Raw genomic sequence first — 17,865 nt, 5'->3', positions numbered from 1 at the left:
AAAAAAAAAAAAAAAAAGCCTCCAAAAACATTTTTATACTGATGAAAACATTAGTTTTCAAGTAGGCGGAAAGTGGAAAAAATTAAGTTCAGAGAAGTTATAAAGTTATAAGTAACTGAAAACAGGAGTTTGAAAGGCAAATTGTTATATAACCTTCATTACATCAATTGGTCTCACTATAATAATGTTCCCTCATAGCAAACCATACCTGACAGTCTTTAACCCTTAACAGACAACTCTTCAGCTAGAACAGGGGTAGGCAACCTATGGCATGGGTGCCGAAGGCGGCACGCAAGCTGATTTTCAGTGGCACTCATACTGCCCGGGTCCTGGCCACCAGTCCGGGGGGCTCTGCATTTTAATTTAATTTTAAATGAAGCTTCTTAAACATTTTAAAAACCTTACTCACTCTACATACAATAGTTTAGTTATATATTAAAGACTTATAGAAAGAGATCTTCTAAAAACATTAAAATGTATTACTGGCACACGAAACCTTAAATTAAGAGTGAATAAATGAAGACTCAGCACATCACTTCTGAAAGGTTTCAGAGTAGCAGGCGTGTTAGTCTGTATCCGCAAAAAGAACAGGAGTACTTGTGGCACCTTAGAGACTAACAAATTTATTAGAGCATAAGCTTTCGTGGACTACAGCCCACTTCTTCGGATCCGAAGAAGTGGGCTGTAGCCCACGAAAGCTTATGCTGAAATAAATGTGTTAGTCTCTAAAGTGCCACAAGTACTCCTGTTCTTTGAGCTAATGTCTGTGCACCTCGTACAGGGACAGTTCTTTAACCCCCTCCCCAGGCGATCTAACACTCGTACAAAGTACTGTGAAAGCCCGGGCAAGCAGATCGGGTGGAGGATTTATTTTATGTATGGCAAGAACGAGGCTGTCTGTCATGTGCAGGCACCTCGCCCGCTGTGCCCTGCGTCCTGCTGGCACCACAGAGCCTGTTAGACCCAGTGAGACCTGACCCACTTCAAACAGCCCCTCGTGCTGTGCTCTGAAGCTTGTGTCTGCAAGTCTCTCTAGTGAGCGCTCCAGACGGGCTTTACAGAGCTGCCATTATTAGCCAGGGTCTGAAAGCGTCTCATCTGCTCCCAGCCGCCAGTCCAGCCCCAGAAACGTTATTTCCAGTTATCAGCAGATCCACAGAGGAAAGAGCCAGCCCTCTATAGCCTGTCCCTCTGGGCTGCTGGGAGAGAGGAGAGAGGAAGGCTGTAAGATAGAGCCAGAGGGAAGACAGCGGAGAGAGGAAAGGGAGAGCGAGCAAGAGGGATCCATCTCAAGTTATAGTTACCAGAGAGAATTAAAATCCCCAGAGGCTTGACTCCTGCCCAGTGCTGTGCCAGGGCACAAGGAGGGGTGCCTGGAGGGTCCCTGCTCTGTCAGGATCTCTATGGGGTCTCAGTGCTAGCAGGCGTCCCCAGCTGCCATCCCCCACATCCTCCAGAGGTGGCCTGCCAGCAAGGGCTGAATCTAGCTTTCTAGGCAGTTGCGATGCTGCAGCAAGCAGCCTGCACAGTCTGTGGGCACGTGCTGCTTCTGATCAGAGCAGCAGCTCCATGTCCCGCAGGCCTCCCTGGGGAATCTTACCATGTCCAAGCAGAGAGGAGGCACCTGACGATGTCCCTGTGCCTCGTTGCAGTGCTGACCAGCCCGGAATGGCCCGAGGTACAGACAGTGCAGCGCCTTCATGAGCCAGGAGCCGTGAGCACAGACACATTTAACGTGCAGGTAAACCAGTCTTGCTCCCCCAGTGGATACAGACTAACACGGCTCCCCCCTGATACTTGCTGCCCCAGCCACTGAAGTCTAGTTTGCCGCATGCTGCTGAGCCCGCAGCCGTTCTGCCCGGCTGGGTCTGGCTGCCCCTTTAGAACAGCTCTGCCCAGGTAGCTGAGCCGGAGCCATCCTGCGTCAGCGCCCAATCGTACGCGGGTCGGAACGGCATCTCTACCTACAGCCACAGCCCCTGCCCACCCCTAGACAGCAACGCCCCATCCTCCCGGCGTTCTCTGCTCGCCCACTTGTGTCTGGCTCAGGTGGACGTTAGGCCCCCCGGCCCTCAGCGCTTATTGCAGCATGGCAAATGGCAGCAGAGTTCAGTGGCGGCTTGACCACAGGAGCCGATTTCCTGTTGGTGTTTGGCTTACTTGCATCATGGCAGCGTCTAGTGGTCATGGCTCTGGGCTGGCCCCGAAGAGCGAACCATCTGCCTTGGGAATGGCGTTCTCACTGCCCCCTTTGCTTTTCTCAGGGCCTTGTCGGCATCTCAGAGCATCTTTTCCTCCCAACCTGGCTCGTCCCCCTGCCTGATCCTGCAGGTAGACGATTTGTTACCCTGGGTTTATGACATCACAGCTTTTACGGTGAGGTCACAACTTCACTGCAGGGCTGCTTGGTAAGAGCCTATGGGCTTGGAGGAAAGGTCCCTGATGGAAACACCCTGACCTCTCCCCTCCCTGCTCCCGCTGTGCTCTGCCCTCTCCGATTCCAAGCCCCAGCTGTCTCCCCACCTCCATTCGCTGCCTCTCTAGTCGTCTGCACGCTGGGGAGAGCTTCTGGAGAACACCCCAGGATTATGCTGATTGTCCAATCCCTGCCCGCTCCCCTCTGGACAGCCCGGCTTCTCCCTCCGGATCAGTTCCTATGGGGCCAGTCTCCTCAGCCTTCACTTTTCTCCTTGTCCCCATTCCCTGGCCCGGCTCTGCCCCGGATCTTACTGTGCCCTACCCCAGCCGTCTCCCCCTCCCACGTCTCCAGCTCTCCCTCCCACCCTGGCCCCTGAGCCTTGGCTCCCTGGGCTCCTTCTCTCTCTGCTCACGTGGGCACTCGTGACTCCCTTTCCCTGCATTCTACTTGCCTCGGTAGCTGTTGTCCCAGGCCCCTGCTGCCTAGACTCCTCTCCTCCTGTGCCCCCTCACTCGCCCTCCCCACAGGCTGTCTGCTCCCCACAGCCACCCTGGCTGCTATTGACCCCTTCTCAGTGACACCGAGGGAACATTTGTCCCTCCTGGTCCTTTCCGCTCTGTCTGCTGCTGATCTCTCGCTCTCCCCCAGTGGCCCACCCGGGTCGATCGTCAGTCCCCTCCTTTCTCTCTGGATGGCCTTATTCCAAAGGCATAGTTTGACTTCTATATTCGGAGGGGAGTGGCTCCAGTCAGGCCAAGGGGGACGGGGGGTTCTTTGCCATCTCACAGGGGCAGATTTTCCGGTGGGGGGGGGGGCGGGGGCAGAGGGACTTAAATCATGACTCCAGGGGCTACTTAGGCAACTGAAAACTCTATTTTTTTTTTGCAGATAATAGCTTAGAAATACCTGACAGGAGCATTGTATCTAATTCTTATATCTAGAAAGAAAATTAAATAAATGTTAGACCCACTCAGCTCTAATACTAACGTGTTCTGACATCTTGTGGCAAGTCACTTATGGGACACTGGTTGGGTTTCAAATTGTAATGTAGCTTCTTACTCAGAGACGCTTACTGAAGTCAGAAGGGACCATCGTGATCATCCAGTCTGACCTCCTGCACATCGCAGGCCACAGAACCTCCCCCACCCACTCCTGTACTAGACCCCTGAGCTCTGGCTGAGTCACTGAAGTCCTCACATCGTGGTTTAAAGACGGCAAGTTACAGAGAATTCACCATTTACACTAATTTAAACCTGCATGTGACCAATGCCCCATGCTGCAGAGGAAGCAAAAAACCACCAGGGTTTCAGCCAATCTGACCTGGGGGGAAATTCCTTCCCGACCACTAATATGGTGATCAGTTAGACCCTGAGCATGTGGGCAAGATCCACCAGGAAGATACCTGGGAAAGCATTCTCTGTAGTAACTCAGAGCCTGTCTCCAGTCATTGGGGATTTTTGCTATAGGCAGTCAGCGATGGGCCACATGCCATTGTAGGCAGTCCTGTCATAGAATCATAGAATCATAGAATATCAGAGTTGGAAGGGACCTCAAGAGGTCATCTAGTCCAACCCCCTGCTCAAAGCAGGACCAATTCCCAGCTAAATCATCCCAGCCAGGGCTTTGTCAAGTCGGGCCTTAAAAACCTCCAAGGAAGGAGATTCCACCACCTCCCTAGGTACCCCATTCCAGTGTTTCACCACCCTCCTAGTGAAATAGTTTTTCCTGATATCCAACCTGGACCTCCCCCACTGCAACTTGAGACCATTGCTCCTTGTTCTATCCTCTGCCACCACTGAGAACAGCCGAGCTCCATCCTCTTTGGAACCCCCCTTCAGGTAGTTGAAGGCTGCTATCAAATCCCCCCTCATTCTTCTCTTCTGGAGACTAAACAATCCCAGTTCCCTCAGCCTCTCCTCATAAGTCATGTGCTCCAGACCCCTAATCATTTTTGTTGCCCTCCGCTGGACTCTTTGCAATTTTTCCACATCCTTCTTGTAGTGTGGGGCCCAAAACTGGACACAGTATTCCAGATGAGGCCTCACCAATGTCGAATAAAGGGGAACGATCGCGTTCCTCGATCTGCTGGCAATGCCCCTACTTATACAGCCCAAAATGCCGTTAGCCTTCTTGGCAACAAGATGTCATACCATCCCCTCCATTAATTTATCAAGCTCAGTCTTGAAGCCAGTTAGATTGTTTGCTCCCACTGCTCCCCTTGGGAGGCTGCTCCAGAACTTCACTCCTCTGATGGTTAGAAACCTTCATCTAATTTCAAGCCTAAATTTGTTGATGACCAGTTTATATCCATTTGTTCTGGGGTCACACTGATGTTTAACTGAAATAACTCCTCTCCCTTCCTGGTATTTATCCCTCTCTGATGTATTTATAGAGAGCAATCATATCTCCCCTCAGCCTTCTATTGGTTAGGCTAAACAAGCCAAGCTCTGTGTCTCCTCTCATAAGGTACGTTTTCCATTTCTCAGATCATCCTAGTAACCCTTCTCTGCACCTCTTCCAGTTTGAATTCATCCTTCTTAAACGTGGGAGACCAGACTATTCCCAGATGAGGTCTCACCAGTGCCTTGTACTAATACTTTCCTGTCTCTACTGGAAATACCTCGCCTGATGCACCCCAGGACCGTGTAAGCCTTTTTCACGGCCGTATCACATTGACGGCTCACAGTCATCCTGTGAATAACCAATACACTCAGCTCTTTCTCCTCCTCTGTCACTTCCAACTGATAAATCCCCAGCTTATAGTAAAAATTCTTGTTGTTATTCCCTGAATGCATGACCGTGCACTTTGAACTATTAAATTTCATCCCATTTCTATTACTCCAGTTTACAAGGTCATCCAGATCTTCTTGTACAATATTCTGGTTCTCCTCTGTATTGGCAATACCTCCCAACTTTGTGTGATTCACTAATTTTATTAGCACACACCCACTTTTTGTGTCAAGTTCAGTAATAAAAATGTTAAATAAGGTTGGTCCCAAGACTGCTCCCTGAGGAACTCCACTAGTAACCTCCCTCCAGCCTGACAGTTCACTTTTCAGTATGACCCGTTGTAGTCTCCCCTTTAACCGGTTCCTTATCCACCTTTCCGTTCTCATATTAATTCCCATCTTCTTCGGTTTAACTAATAATTTCTCATGTGGAACTGGATCAAATGCCTTCCTGACATCCAGATAGATTAGATCTAAAAAATCAGTTCTCTTCTCAAAGGAAGATATTAGTAACTTTGTTACCACTTCTTGAATCCAACAATTGTAGAAAAATCTACAATTACTTTCTGTCATTTAGGTTGCTCACTTTTTGCAGTTCACCAAGCTTGGAACAGATCATTGAATTTTAGGAAACATCCTAACAGCCCTTTCTTATCTTAATCCCCTGGTAATCCCTCTGATAGAAATACAATTCTGACTCCCTGCCTCAGGGGCACAACCTGGGCGAAGTCTCCTGTCTCCTCTGCAGAACTCATCACATTGCACACTCAGGCTGCCTGCCCCAGGCTTGCAGTTTGGGGGTGCACTGCCCCCCAAACTCTGCCCATGCCTCATTTGCTTCCATTTCACTGCCCTTGGAATGTGGATCCAGTCATCAGATCCTCCCATCTGCACCAGGCTGGTGGTGTCTCCAGCTGCCCTAGCACCTCTCCTCCTGGGGTCCTGCTGCCACCTCGGTCTCCACCCTTCCCCTCAGCCTGCCCGGCCAGCTCCTCTGCCCTTCCTGACCCCCAGGCTCCTGTCACCTGCAACTCTCCTCCCAGATGCAGTCTCTCTCATAGGCACCAACTTCCCCTCTGCTCCGTGCGTGCTCGACCCCCCCACACCCCTGGGCCCGCCCCTGCCCCACCTTTGCGCCACCCCAACTCCACCTCCTTCCCCCAAGTCCCCGCCCTGCCCCACCTCTTTACCGCCTCCTCCCCCAAGCGCGCCACGTCCCCACTCCTCCCCCTCCCTCCCGGAAAGTCCTAAGCACTGCCAAACACCTGTTAGGCAGCAGGCGGGAAGCGCTGGGAGGGGGAGGAGTGGGGACACGGTGCGCTCGGGGGAGGAGGAGGCAAGGAGGGGTTGGGGGTGGCGGGAGTTTGGCTGCCGGTGGGTGTGGAGCACCCTCTAATTTTTCCCCGTGGGTGCTCCAGCCCCGCAGCACCCACAGAGTTGGCGCCTCTGGTCTGTCTCACTAAGCCCTGTCTCCTTTCTCTTTAATATCATAAATCCCTGCCCTCGTCCCACCTTGGCCATCTCTTTCTGTGGCTACTGTGACCATCTGCCCACCCCCCCCATCTCTCTCCATTCAATCCAAAATGTCACTGCTAGCGTCATCGTCCTGTCTTGTCGCTCCCTGCCCCCGCCCTTCCCTGGTTCCCTCTCACTGCACCATATCTGAGCTCCTCACCGTCCCCTTTGAGGCCCTGAGCACTTCCTTCTCCAGCTCCCTGGCTGCTTCCTTCTTTCTCCCACTCTCAGCTTCGTGCCTTCCACTGTGCTGCACCTGCGCTTGGAGCCATCTCTCCCTTCTCTGCCAGTCATACCGTCTCTCTAAAGTTCACCTCTTCCAGGCCCCCTTCTCCCCACCCTTCCTGCCGTATCGCTCCATGGCTGCTCTGTGCCCTTGTCCGTTTAGCTCAGCGGGCAGGGAATGTCTCTCACACGTGCCAATCTGTGGCACCGGGTATGTGCATTTTGGTAATAGTAAGAAACAGGGTTGGAAATGGTCAAAAACGTGACAAGAACAATGCTAAGCAGCCTGCAAAAGACATCTGCAAGATATGTAAATAGAGGCGTGGCTAATTGAAACACAAAGAATGAAGAAATATTTGTATTTGCACACTGACTCTGATTGGCTTGCAGGCACTCTCAGGAATCCAGGGAAGAGTTAGCGCCGTTCATACCCCTAAACAGCTTCCTTATTGATTTATTGGTGAGACAATGGGCTGTTCATATCGTCGTGTCCCACCATTGACCTTAATAGCATCATGTCTCTCTTGTGTGCCTGTCTCCAGCCGTTATCGTTATCACCCCAGCACAGGACACTGTGTGTACCCAACTGCTTCCTAGGTTGCGTATCATCCTGTTGCTATCCCTCGGAGACACCAGCAAACGGTCGTATTAGGAGAAGAGGGTCACAGCGTGGGGAAAGAGTGCCGTTTGCTTCTTTCTAGTTCTGCAATTCAAAGTGCTGTGGAAAATATTAGTAACCCACTTACTGCACTGTAGTTTTCACTAAATGTTCCTATAAATGCCTCTCGCAAAGAGCCCTCTGAGATGGAAGGTGGAGATCTGAGTTATGCCAGAGACAGTCTGTGTGCGGAGACTTCACAAATTGAAAATTGATCTGCTGCTTAAAGGCTGAATGTCTGGGCTCCCGTAACTCCTGAGAGGTCGATCACTCACCCTGTCCAGAATGGGGGCTGGTGCATGGAGCCCCCCACACCTATTGCTGAGGGCTGCAGCTTTAGACGCAGGAGAGTCACGTATTTCAGCAGAAAGCAACAGTGAGCAGGATTTTAATGATTGCTTCTGACAGATGGGGAGGACTCTAGCCAGCAAGACAATCAAACGGCACAGCGTTGTTTAATATGCATGTTTCTCGTAGAAAGGGATTAGCATGCCATCGCGGCTTTGCAATCAAATGGGAGCTGCAGTGGCTGGAACCAAAGAACCAAATGTCCCAGGAAGACAAGCCCATATGGGATTACACCGATCTAATGGCGCCAGGCTAGGGAAATAAACAGCCTGGGCTGACGTAACGGCAGTGCTGGGTCAAGATGGGATGGATTCGAATGATATAATAGCAGGCTGCTTACTGATATCCGCTGATACTCCTGTCTGGGACAAACATTCATGGGTAGGGACTTTCTGACTAATTCTGAGGTCAGTCAGAGTGATCTGCTCTGTGTAGCTTTTAGAGCAGATGGAGGATTTTAAAAAGAGACTGGAACCTGCTGACAGAATTTAATTTCAGATCCGGGGCTTCTTGTCGGGTCCCGGAGACACCACTGCAGTCAGAGATCGGCCTGACCCCAACCATTGTGCCACGCAGATAATAAGGGTTAATGGGAACCTCAGCTGGCAACTCCTTGCCCAGAGAGAAAACAAACAGGCTAAATTCTACTTGAAGATCAGCTCGTCCTGGAGCCAAGATAGCCTTTGTAACTGACAGACCAGGGGCTGATCCTGCTCCCTCTTACACCAGTGTAAATTCGGAGTAGCTTCGCTAACGTTAACAGAGTGACACTGGTGATGTATCTTGCTGTTAGTAAGGCCTTTAGCACAGCCCCACGTGACATTCTCAGAAGCAGACTAGGGAACTGTGGTCTAGAGATGAAATTACTATAAGGCGGGTGCACATCTGGTTGAAAGACCTTAGTCAAAGAGTAGTTATCAATGGTTCCTTGTCAAACCTGGAGGGAGGGTGTATCTAGTGGGTCCCACAGGGGCCAGGCCTGGGGCCGGTACTATTCAATATTTTCATTAATGGCTTGGACAATGGAGTGGAGAGCATGCTTATAACATTTGCAGATGACTCCAGACTAGGAGGGGTTGTCAGGGGTTTGGAGGACAGAATTAGAATTCAAAACAACCTAACAAAAATAATAAAATAAATGGAGATATCCCATCTCCTAGAACTGGAAGGGAGCTTGAAAGGTCATTGAGTCCAGCCCTCTGCCTTCACTAGCAGGACCAAGTACTGATTTTGCCCTAGATCCCTAAGTGGCCCCCTCAAGGATTGAACTCACAATGCTGGGTTTAGGAGGCCAATGCTCAAACCACTGAGCTATCCCTCCCCCCAACCTTGACAAATTAGAGATTTGGTCTGAAATCAACAAGATGAAATTCAGTAAAGACAAGTGCAAAGTACTATACTTAGGAAGGAAAAATCAACCCCGCAACTACAAATTGGGGAATAACTGGCCAGGTGGAAATATTAAAAGGCTCTGGGAGTTATAGTGGATCACAAGATGAATTTGAGTCAACAATGTGACACAGCTGCAATGAAGGCTGATATCATTCAGGTGTATTAAGAGAAGTGTCGTATGGAAGATATGGGAGGTAATTGTCCCACTCTACTTGGCCTCAGCTGGAGCCCTGTGACTAATTCTGGGCACTCCACTTCAAGGAAGATGTCGGCAAACTGGAGGAGAGCAACAAAAATGATAAAAAGTTTAGAAAACTTGCCCTATGAGGAAAGGTTAAAAAGCTGGGCATGTTTAGTCTTGAGAGAAGAAGACTGAGGGGGATCTGATAACAGTCTTCAGATATGTTAAGGGCTGTTCTAAAGAGGACGGTGATCAGTTGTTCTCCGTGTCCACTGAAGGTAGCACAAGAAGTTATAGGCTTAATCTTCAGCATGGGAGATGTAGGTTAGATATTAGGAAAAAAATATCTAACTCTAACGGTAGCTAAGGTCTGGAACAGGCTTCCAAGTGAGGGTGTGGAATCCCCGTCACTGGAGGTTTAAGCACAGGCTGGACAAATGCCTGTCAGGGGTGGTCTAGGTTGACTTGGTCCTGCCACAGCGCAGGGACTGGAGTAACTGACTTCCCAAGGTCCCTTCCAGCCCCACATTTCTCTGGTACTATGAAAGCATGTGGAAGTGAGAGAAGAATCAGGCCCAACACGTTCTATGGGAAACCCCTGCAGAGCCGCACTGTTGGACGGCAGGAGGCTGTACACGTGGCAGGGTGAAAGGTCATGAGCAGTGGCAGAAGCTGAAGGAATATCCTGGGACTAGGCCAGATTTTGCCACCCTTGCTGATGCTCAGCGGTGCTTTGCTTTGTGAGTAGCCCCACTGATTGCAGTTCAACTGATCTGCAGACTGAAGGGCCACTCAGCAGGAGCGAGAATGGCAGAAAGGGCCCAGATGATGGGAGACTATGCCTCAGTCTAATGAGCAAAACCCACCCAGAGTCAGAGAGGGCTACCCTTACTCTTGAGCACTGTCTAACTAAGGTACTTCTGTGGGCCTTTTCCTCTTGTTGCATGCCATGCTGCCTCTCTCTCCCACTCTCTGCAACTCCGGGTGCTCTCCCTTCCCTCTGGCCAGGTCCCTTCCGGTGTATCAATGTCTGTCTGTATACAATGTCTCAGGCAGTCTTATGCGCTGTCCGGATGATGCCACTTCCCCAGTGGCTGACAGGGGAACCTGGGCCTGCCCTCTACTCCGCGTGCCAACCCAGGAACTCTGTCAGCAGCAGCCAAAGATTGGCACCATCTTAAACCTTGCTGCCATTTCCCTGAGCCTTTTCCTACATCCTCTCCCCTGGGTTTCCTTCCTCCCCTCTCTAATGTCCAGAGAATGGCTGCAGGCTCCCTCACTGCAGCTCTTTTCTGCTGCCAGTTTCCTGGTTTTCCCCAGCTCCCCTGGTTCCATCGTTAGGCCACCTCATTCCCCTCAGCTTTGGCCTATCTGCTTAACCGGCCCATTCTCAGCCTCATTAACCCCTTCTAGGCTAATGTGGGGCTGAACTGGAGCACCTTACAATATGTGATATATTTGTCCTCCTAAACCCCCTGTGAGATAGGACAGAGCTATTGTCCCATTTTACAGATGGAAACTGAGGCACGGAGAGGTTAAGTGATTTGTCCAAGTCACACAGGAAATCTGTGGCAGAGAAGGAAATTGAACCTGGATCTCCTGAATGCCAGAGTGCCCTAACCGGGTCCATCGTCCCTCTTCACACCATACGCCATGCACAGAAATCAGTGGGGCTATTTACAGTGTAAGCTATGAAGAAGGTGGCATAACTGAGCCCTCAGAGATTGCAGTCAGAGCTGTCTGGGCACACCTTGTCTTTGCATCCATGTGTGTGGGGGGGTCTCTGGCGCAGGATTGGTGGACACTGGCAGCACTGGCTGGGACCTGCGGAATGGAACACCAAAGTATGCTCCCGGTCAGGAGGGAGCGACACTGACAGAGAGCTGGGAGGCAAACCTGCCCTGAGCCTCCCTTCAGTATGCTGGGCTCTGCTTGCATTTCTGCAGCCGGTCAACCTAGACCCTTTCAAACCCTCATTCCTGCTCCCTTGATGCATAGCCTACAAAGCTAAGGTAACTATATTTACATGCCCTGCCAAGAGCTGGAAATGCAGCTTAAGATCTAAAGTCAAAGAATATCTGTCCCTGGATAATGGCCTCCTGCTGCTGGATAAACGGCTCGGGAGTCTCCCAGTGCTCCGTTGACACCAGTTCACCGTTTGGTGTCACAAGCTAAGCAGGGGTGGGCTGGGTCAGTACTTGGACAACAAGGTGCAGTGAGCATGCTGCTGATTCAGTAGGTGATGCTGTCCCCTCTGTGGCTATATCTAGCATGCGGGCTAGCCCTGTGAGTAATTACCCAGAGCCACATTGAGTCTCATGCTGTTCCCGGACCTGAACTAGTGAGATTAGAACTAGCTTACGTATGTCGGCTCAGGCTGCAATGACACCCAGTGATTGAAGTCTAAAGGTACCCAGAGACACAGCTGAAACTGTGTCTTTTGGAAATCCTTGTTCAAAATCTGATACTTTTAATGAAACAGCTGCCGCTTTTCACCCCAGAGGTGACTGCAGCTCAGTGGTGGGTAAAGTGATTCCTGTAAGGTCCTTTCCTACCCTGCAGAGGCCTTATGATGCTTAATTCATTGCTGTTTGAATGGAAGGGGCAAAGGGTGGTTGTTCTCAGGGCTTCTAGGGCAGAAGGAATGTTGCTGGCTTACCAAATAATGCTGTAGTGTAGGAAAACTTTACAGCAAGTTTAGAAATGGCTTCAAGGTTTATCCTATGGCAGTTCTCATCTTAACCTTGCCATCCTCTAGGCCCATCTGCTTTCTCATGAGGTGACTCCTTCAGCTCTAACCCAGGTGGGTTATAGACTGAGACCAGTGTGTGATATGGGCTCACTTTGTCTGATGGGCATTGGTGCAGTTCACTTTAGCATTATTCTGATTGGCTGGGAGAATAGATTGGTTTTGTGCTTCTGGCCAATCAAAGAATAACTTAACAGTAAGAATGATGGTCTCTGATCAGCTGGAAGTTTTTACTTTTTATATTGGTCAAAAACAAGGAGCCACCGGCTGATCTGCTGATGTGATTGGCTGGCAGAGAAGCGGCATCACTGCAGCACGTTGGTGGTTTTTTGTATTTTATCTCATTCCCTTTCCATGATCTAAAGCGATTCTGTTTGTGGAACTAACTAGAGGAATGTGAAACATGCTGCTTACGTCAATATTACTGTCCAAGACACAGGTTTTGTATCCTGGCTTATCAGACCCCGGAGCTACACTGTATATTTTACTGCTTGATGTAACGGCCTCTTTCCATTTGCCATCCTGCCAAAATGCTTTGCTCTCCCAGTGTCTTCCTGGGAAGTTCTAATCCCGGGCAGCATCTCTTCTGTGGGTCTGTCTGCCTTCTGCGAGTTAGGCGGATGTGTTGGGTCTCTGGGCAATGGTCCCTGGTCAAAGAATACGAGAGGTCACCATGGGGTCCAGATTCCACTGAGAATGGGGAAATGGGGAAAGCAATGTCAAAATGCCTGGGCCCACTAGAGAATCAGAGGGCTGGACTTTCTGGTTTATCTCATTAGTGCCAGTGATTCCCCACTCACATGCTCTGCTTTGAACATTTAGGCCCTGAGTCTCCTCTCATTTGGTATAAACCAGGAACTCTTCAGTTGAAGTCCATAGGGTTACACTGGGTGGCAGACAGCTGCTCCAAACTGGGATTGAACCGGGATTTTAGCATCCATCCTGATATTGACTAGGCCTGACTGTATTGAGCTGATGAGATCCACTCAGAATGCAGCCCACGCTGCTGTGGCAGCAGGTGGTTGCTCTTCACAGCATACATGTCCTGAGATGTTACCAGGGCATCCAATCCAAAAGCCACCAGAGTTGTTGGCTATTTTGACAGCGTAACAAAGAGCTGACCTCATACACATGGCCAGGGAGTTCTTTAAAAGCATGTACGTGATTATTAATAGATCTCAATGAGCGCGAGATGGTCCTAGCTGTACTTCTCAAAGGCAGCAGTGCTCCTTCCTCAGATGTGCATGTCACGGGCTTTCCTGAAGACTGAACATCCCAGTGAGAGCTGGAGAGAGCCCCGGGCTCCGTGCTTTGTGAGGAATGCTGTACCCTCTAGTCAAAAGAAAGGCCTTGTTAGTTGAGGCCACCAGCACAGCGGCTTGTTTTCCTCTCCAGTACTAGGGAGAGCCCAAACCAGGGGTGGAAAGGGGCTGCAGAAAGGATGGCTTGTCAGTGGGCTGAGCAATGAATAAAACTTGCAGGCAAACCAAGGAGCTGTCACCTCTGTAACTAGAACAGATTTCAAATCACACTACAGCAAGCCCGTGGGGAAGAGCCCAGCCTGGAACTCATTTGGGAGAACTGGGACATTTATTAACATCCACATTTGCTCGAAGGCACTCTTCCTGTCTTTGCAGAAGGAGGTTACCTTGTCTCCCTTCCCATTGCCAAGAGGGAAATCAGTTTAGCCCACTTGCAAAGCATGTCCCTCCTTGAGCCCAATGCAGGAGGGAGAAGGAAACACAGCAGCTACATGCCAGTGCAAACAAACAGCAGCAACTAGTGACTTCACTCCAGGAAGGACTGACCCTTCTGGGGGCTGCTTCCTACCCTGGCTTGTTTGTTTCTGACTTTAAATGTCGGCGGTCTCCACCCCAAAACTGGATTGGATCAGGTGACCTGGCCATGGTTAAGAAGGGTTACAGAATCGCTGCTGGAGCTGGCAGAATTCTTCTGCACAACGGCATTGAAGTTACTGAGACTAACTGATCTGGACAACGTCAGTGTCTATGCAGCCGATGACTCATTAGCTCAGCACCTGCTGGCAGCCATAGCATGGTCCGAGGCAGTCTCTGGCTTAACTCCCAGGACTGGCCATGCTCTGGAGCGTGCCTCCTTCGGGCTGGGGGTTGGAGGTAAAGAGTTGTGGGTAAATCATGCCCATGTCCTGGACAGGCCATTATCTCCTCGGTTTGAGGGCAGGGATGCATGACACTCAGAGGCCATTGAAACTCATTGGGTGTCAGAGGACAGACTGCTGTGCACAGTCGAGGTCCACCAGGGAATTCTGGCCTGGCCGGGGCAGGGTTCTTTCTGACTGTGCTAGCGTCCATCCCAGCAGCATTCTTCTTAGACGTCAAGGGACTGTCACTTCGTTCTGTGTTTGTACAGCACCTAGCACAATGGGGCCCTAGTCCGTGACCAGACTCTTAGGTGTTATTCAGGGCTGTCCTTACCCATACACAAAGTACACAGCTGAGTACGGCACCAGGAAACTTGGGGCACCAAATTTCCTGTTGCCCTGCGCCGCTGTGTGCTGCTCCAGCCCCTCCTCCAGCTCTTCTCCAGGGCATCCGCCCTGCCCTGCCCCAGCCCCGCCCCCACTCCCCTGCGGACTCCAGAAGCGGTTGTACCTGCACTCACCGGTAAATAGAGCGACCAGGGCCCCGGCCTGCTCCGCTCCCCTGGCTCCCAGTCGCACCGCCGGCGAGTGCTGGGGGGCGGTTCCCCCCTCCTCCCAAGCCTGGGAGCCAGCGGAGCTGGGACTGGGTCACTCCACTTCCCACAGGAAGTGGCCAGCCCCCCTCCTTCCCATCCCCCATGGAGGCCTGGGGCCAGCCCTCCCCCCCAGCGGAGGCCTGGGGCAGGACATCACACAGCACCCCACAGAGGCCTGAGGCCAGCCCCTGCCTTCCAACCCTGCTCCCTCCCCGCAGAGGCCTGGGGCCCCACACAGCCCCCCTGTGGGGGGGCTGTGTAGGGCACCAAAATAGTTAGGATGGCCCTGGTGCTACGATAATACAAATACATAAGAAGATGTTTGCCTGAGCCTGCCCTTGGTCTGGGTCAGATAACCCCACTTCAGTTGATCACATTGTACCATTTGTCCCCAAACACTGCTGAGAAGCGTTCCCCAGGCCCCTGCCCTGGTATGGACGGGGTCAGGTTTGCTTAATCACCTTCAAAAGTCACCAGCCTGATGCCAGGGGTGGTGAAAAGAGTCCATCTCCGATCTCCTTAGTGGTTGCTGCTGGGGCCCTCAGATCTGGACAGTGAAATCTTTCTTTACGCTCAACCGATTCCCCAAACAGAAGCACCTGGGGAAAGTGGATCCACCCCCCCTGCCCTATTTTTATTAAGAAGGGAAGGGATGCAGCATCCTTCAGTGGCTAGGACACGGGACAGGAGTTGGGAGCCCTGGATTCTTTTCCGTGCTTTGCCACAGACCTGCTGAGTGACCTTGTCATAGATTCATAGAGTTTAAGGTCAAAGGAACTATTTAGTTTGATCTCCTGTATACCGTTACCCTAATAACGAGCCCAGTAACTTGTGTTTGGCTAATACGTATCTTCCAGAAAGGCATCCAGTCTGGATCTGAAGACATCAAGAGGTGCAGAATCCACCACTTCCCTTGGGAGTTTATTCCAGCGGTTACTCACCCTCACTGTTAAACGTGTGCCTTATTTCTAATCTAAATTTCTCTGGTTTCAGCTGCCAGCTCTTGGTTCTTGTTCTACCTTGCTCTGCTAGATTAAAGAGCCCTTAGTACCTGGTATTTCCCCCCCATGAAGGTACTGATACACTGTGATCAAGTCACCTCTCAATCTTCTTTTTGATAAGCTGAACAGATTCAGCTCTTGTGCCTCAGTTTTTCCATCAATAAAATGGGAATAATGATATTGACGCTCGGTACTGCAGTGCTTTGAGATCTACAGATGGGAAGCTCTTAAGAGTTATTTTGATCAGGTTTGTCCATCATCCAGGACATTGACTTCAACACAGTGACCCTTGATGTTCCCCCCAGGAGCCTCCCTTGGCTCCTGTCTCTTTCCCATGGCTCCGGGTGCCTTGGCACCGTCCCGGTTGTAACTATTTCCTTCTTCTCTGTCATTTACCATGGCACCAAAGCCTTTCCATTTCCTGTAATTGTCTTAAAGCTCAAATTGAATTGCAGCCCGGTAATTCCAGGTGAAGATCTCCAAATGTATTATTAAAAAACATGCATCGCCCTGAGCCAGAGACCGCTGGTAATTTCCATATTGCGCTTTGCTGAGCGGCTCTGGAATGGCTATTTCGGTGCATGTCACGTGTGTGATGACTGCAGAGCTGGAACCTCTAAAGCGGATAATGAGCTTTCCCCAAATGGGAAGGCCAGTGCCACTCGGCAAGTACCTGCTGTTGTGATACCGTCCTTTTATCACAACCTTGCAGCGTAAAGAAGATGGTTGGCAGACCGGCTCGCTGTGTAAAATTAATTAGAATGCCGTCAGTGCTGGCAGTTTTCAAAACGATGCGCAGATGGAAAAGACTTTGATTTGGAGAGAGACTTCGAGTCTGAGGTTGGGTACAACACATCAAAGCCTTGGAGATGCAGCATCCACCCACGTCTGCTGCCTGCCCTGCGGATGGCTCCCCTGGTTGGGCAGATGTGACTAATGGAGCAGGCGACAGAAGGCTGTTATGCTCTGCCTCTGGGGTCAAGCCAGGGTGGAGTGACTGTCTGTAAAGCGCACCAGGACATGGCACATTGTGGCGCTCTCTAAACCTTGCGGATCAGGTTTCTTCTCCTTCCCTTAGGGACAGAGGACCTTTCAGTGACCCCATCTGTGCATCTGGCTTCTTCAGTCCTGTGCTCTCTGCTGTTCTGCTGTTCCTGTGTCTCAGGGGCATGTGCCTGGCAGCCGTCCCAGTGCTGGCACTAGGATCATGGTCACCATCTTGCAGGGAAGGGCAGGTGTGAGGAGGGGCGAGCACTCCACAGTTAGACTCTGGATTCACGGCCCATGGAGTCACTGGGGCACGTGCAGCCAGGATGCACAGAGTGCTTGCCAGTAGATTGGAGGGACCAGGCCTGCACTGGGGGGCGGAGGGGGGAGGTGATGGATGTGGGGAGTGGATTGGTCTTTTCCAGCTAGGAGTATGGGATAATTTGGGGACAAATCCTGCCCCCTTCTGTGTAGGGCCTGGGGGGGCAGACGCAGAGCACTGGGTACAGTTTCATTGCCCAGGGGAGGGGGAACAGATCCAGGGAGTCTGTCCCCCATGAACACCAAGGGCTCCCTTCACACAGCCATGTGCGGGGGGGGGGCGACAGATGGAGTGGGGGAGGGGTCATAGGTGCTGACTCCATGGGTTCTCCAGGGCTGGAGCACCCAGGGGAGAAAAATTGTGGGAGGAGTGGGGGCAGGAAGAGGTGGGATGGGGGATTGAGAGAAGGGATAGAGTAAGGGCAAGGCCTGGGGCAGAGTGGGGGTCCAGAACCCCAGGGAAATCCCAGTGTCAGCCCCTCTGGAAGGGGTAGATCTACCAGCCATTCTCCCCATCCCTACCTGAAGGTACCACGGGGGCTAGTCCAGATGTTGCCTCTATATAAATCCATGGTACACCCACATCTTGAATACTGCCTGCAGATGTGGTCGCCCCATCTTA

General features: G+C 51.2%; 1 protein-coding gene across 3 annotated transcripts in view; it reads left to right on the top strand.

The window, feature by feature from the left end:
* The window catches only part of OSBP2 (oxysterol binding protein 2), a 364,006-nt gene that overhangs the window by 284,233 nt on the left and 61,908 nt on the right, over window positions 1-17,865 (top strand). The window lies entirely within an intron of this gene.

This window comes from Trachemys scripta, chromosome 15 (genome assembly GCF_013100865.1).
Source record: "Trachemys scripta elegans isolate TJP31775 chromosome 15, CAS_Tse_1.0, whole genome shotgun sequence".
Taxonomy (NCBI): domain Eukaryota; kingdom Metazoa; phylum Chordata; order Testudines; family Emydidae; genus Trachemys; species Trachemys scripta.
The sequence above is the reverse complement of the archived record's forward strand: the minus strand, read 5'-3'. Positions and strand labels throughout refer to the sequence as shown.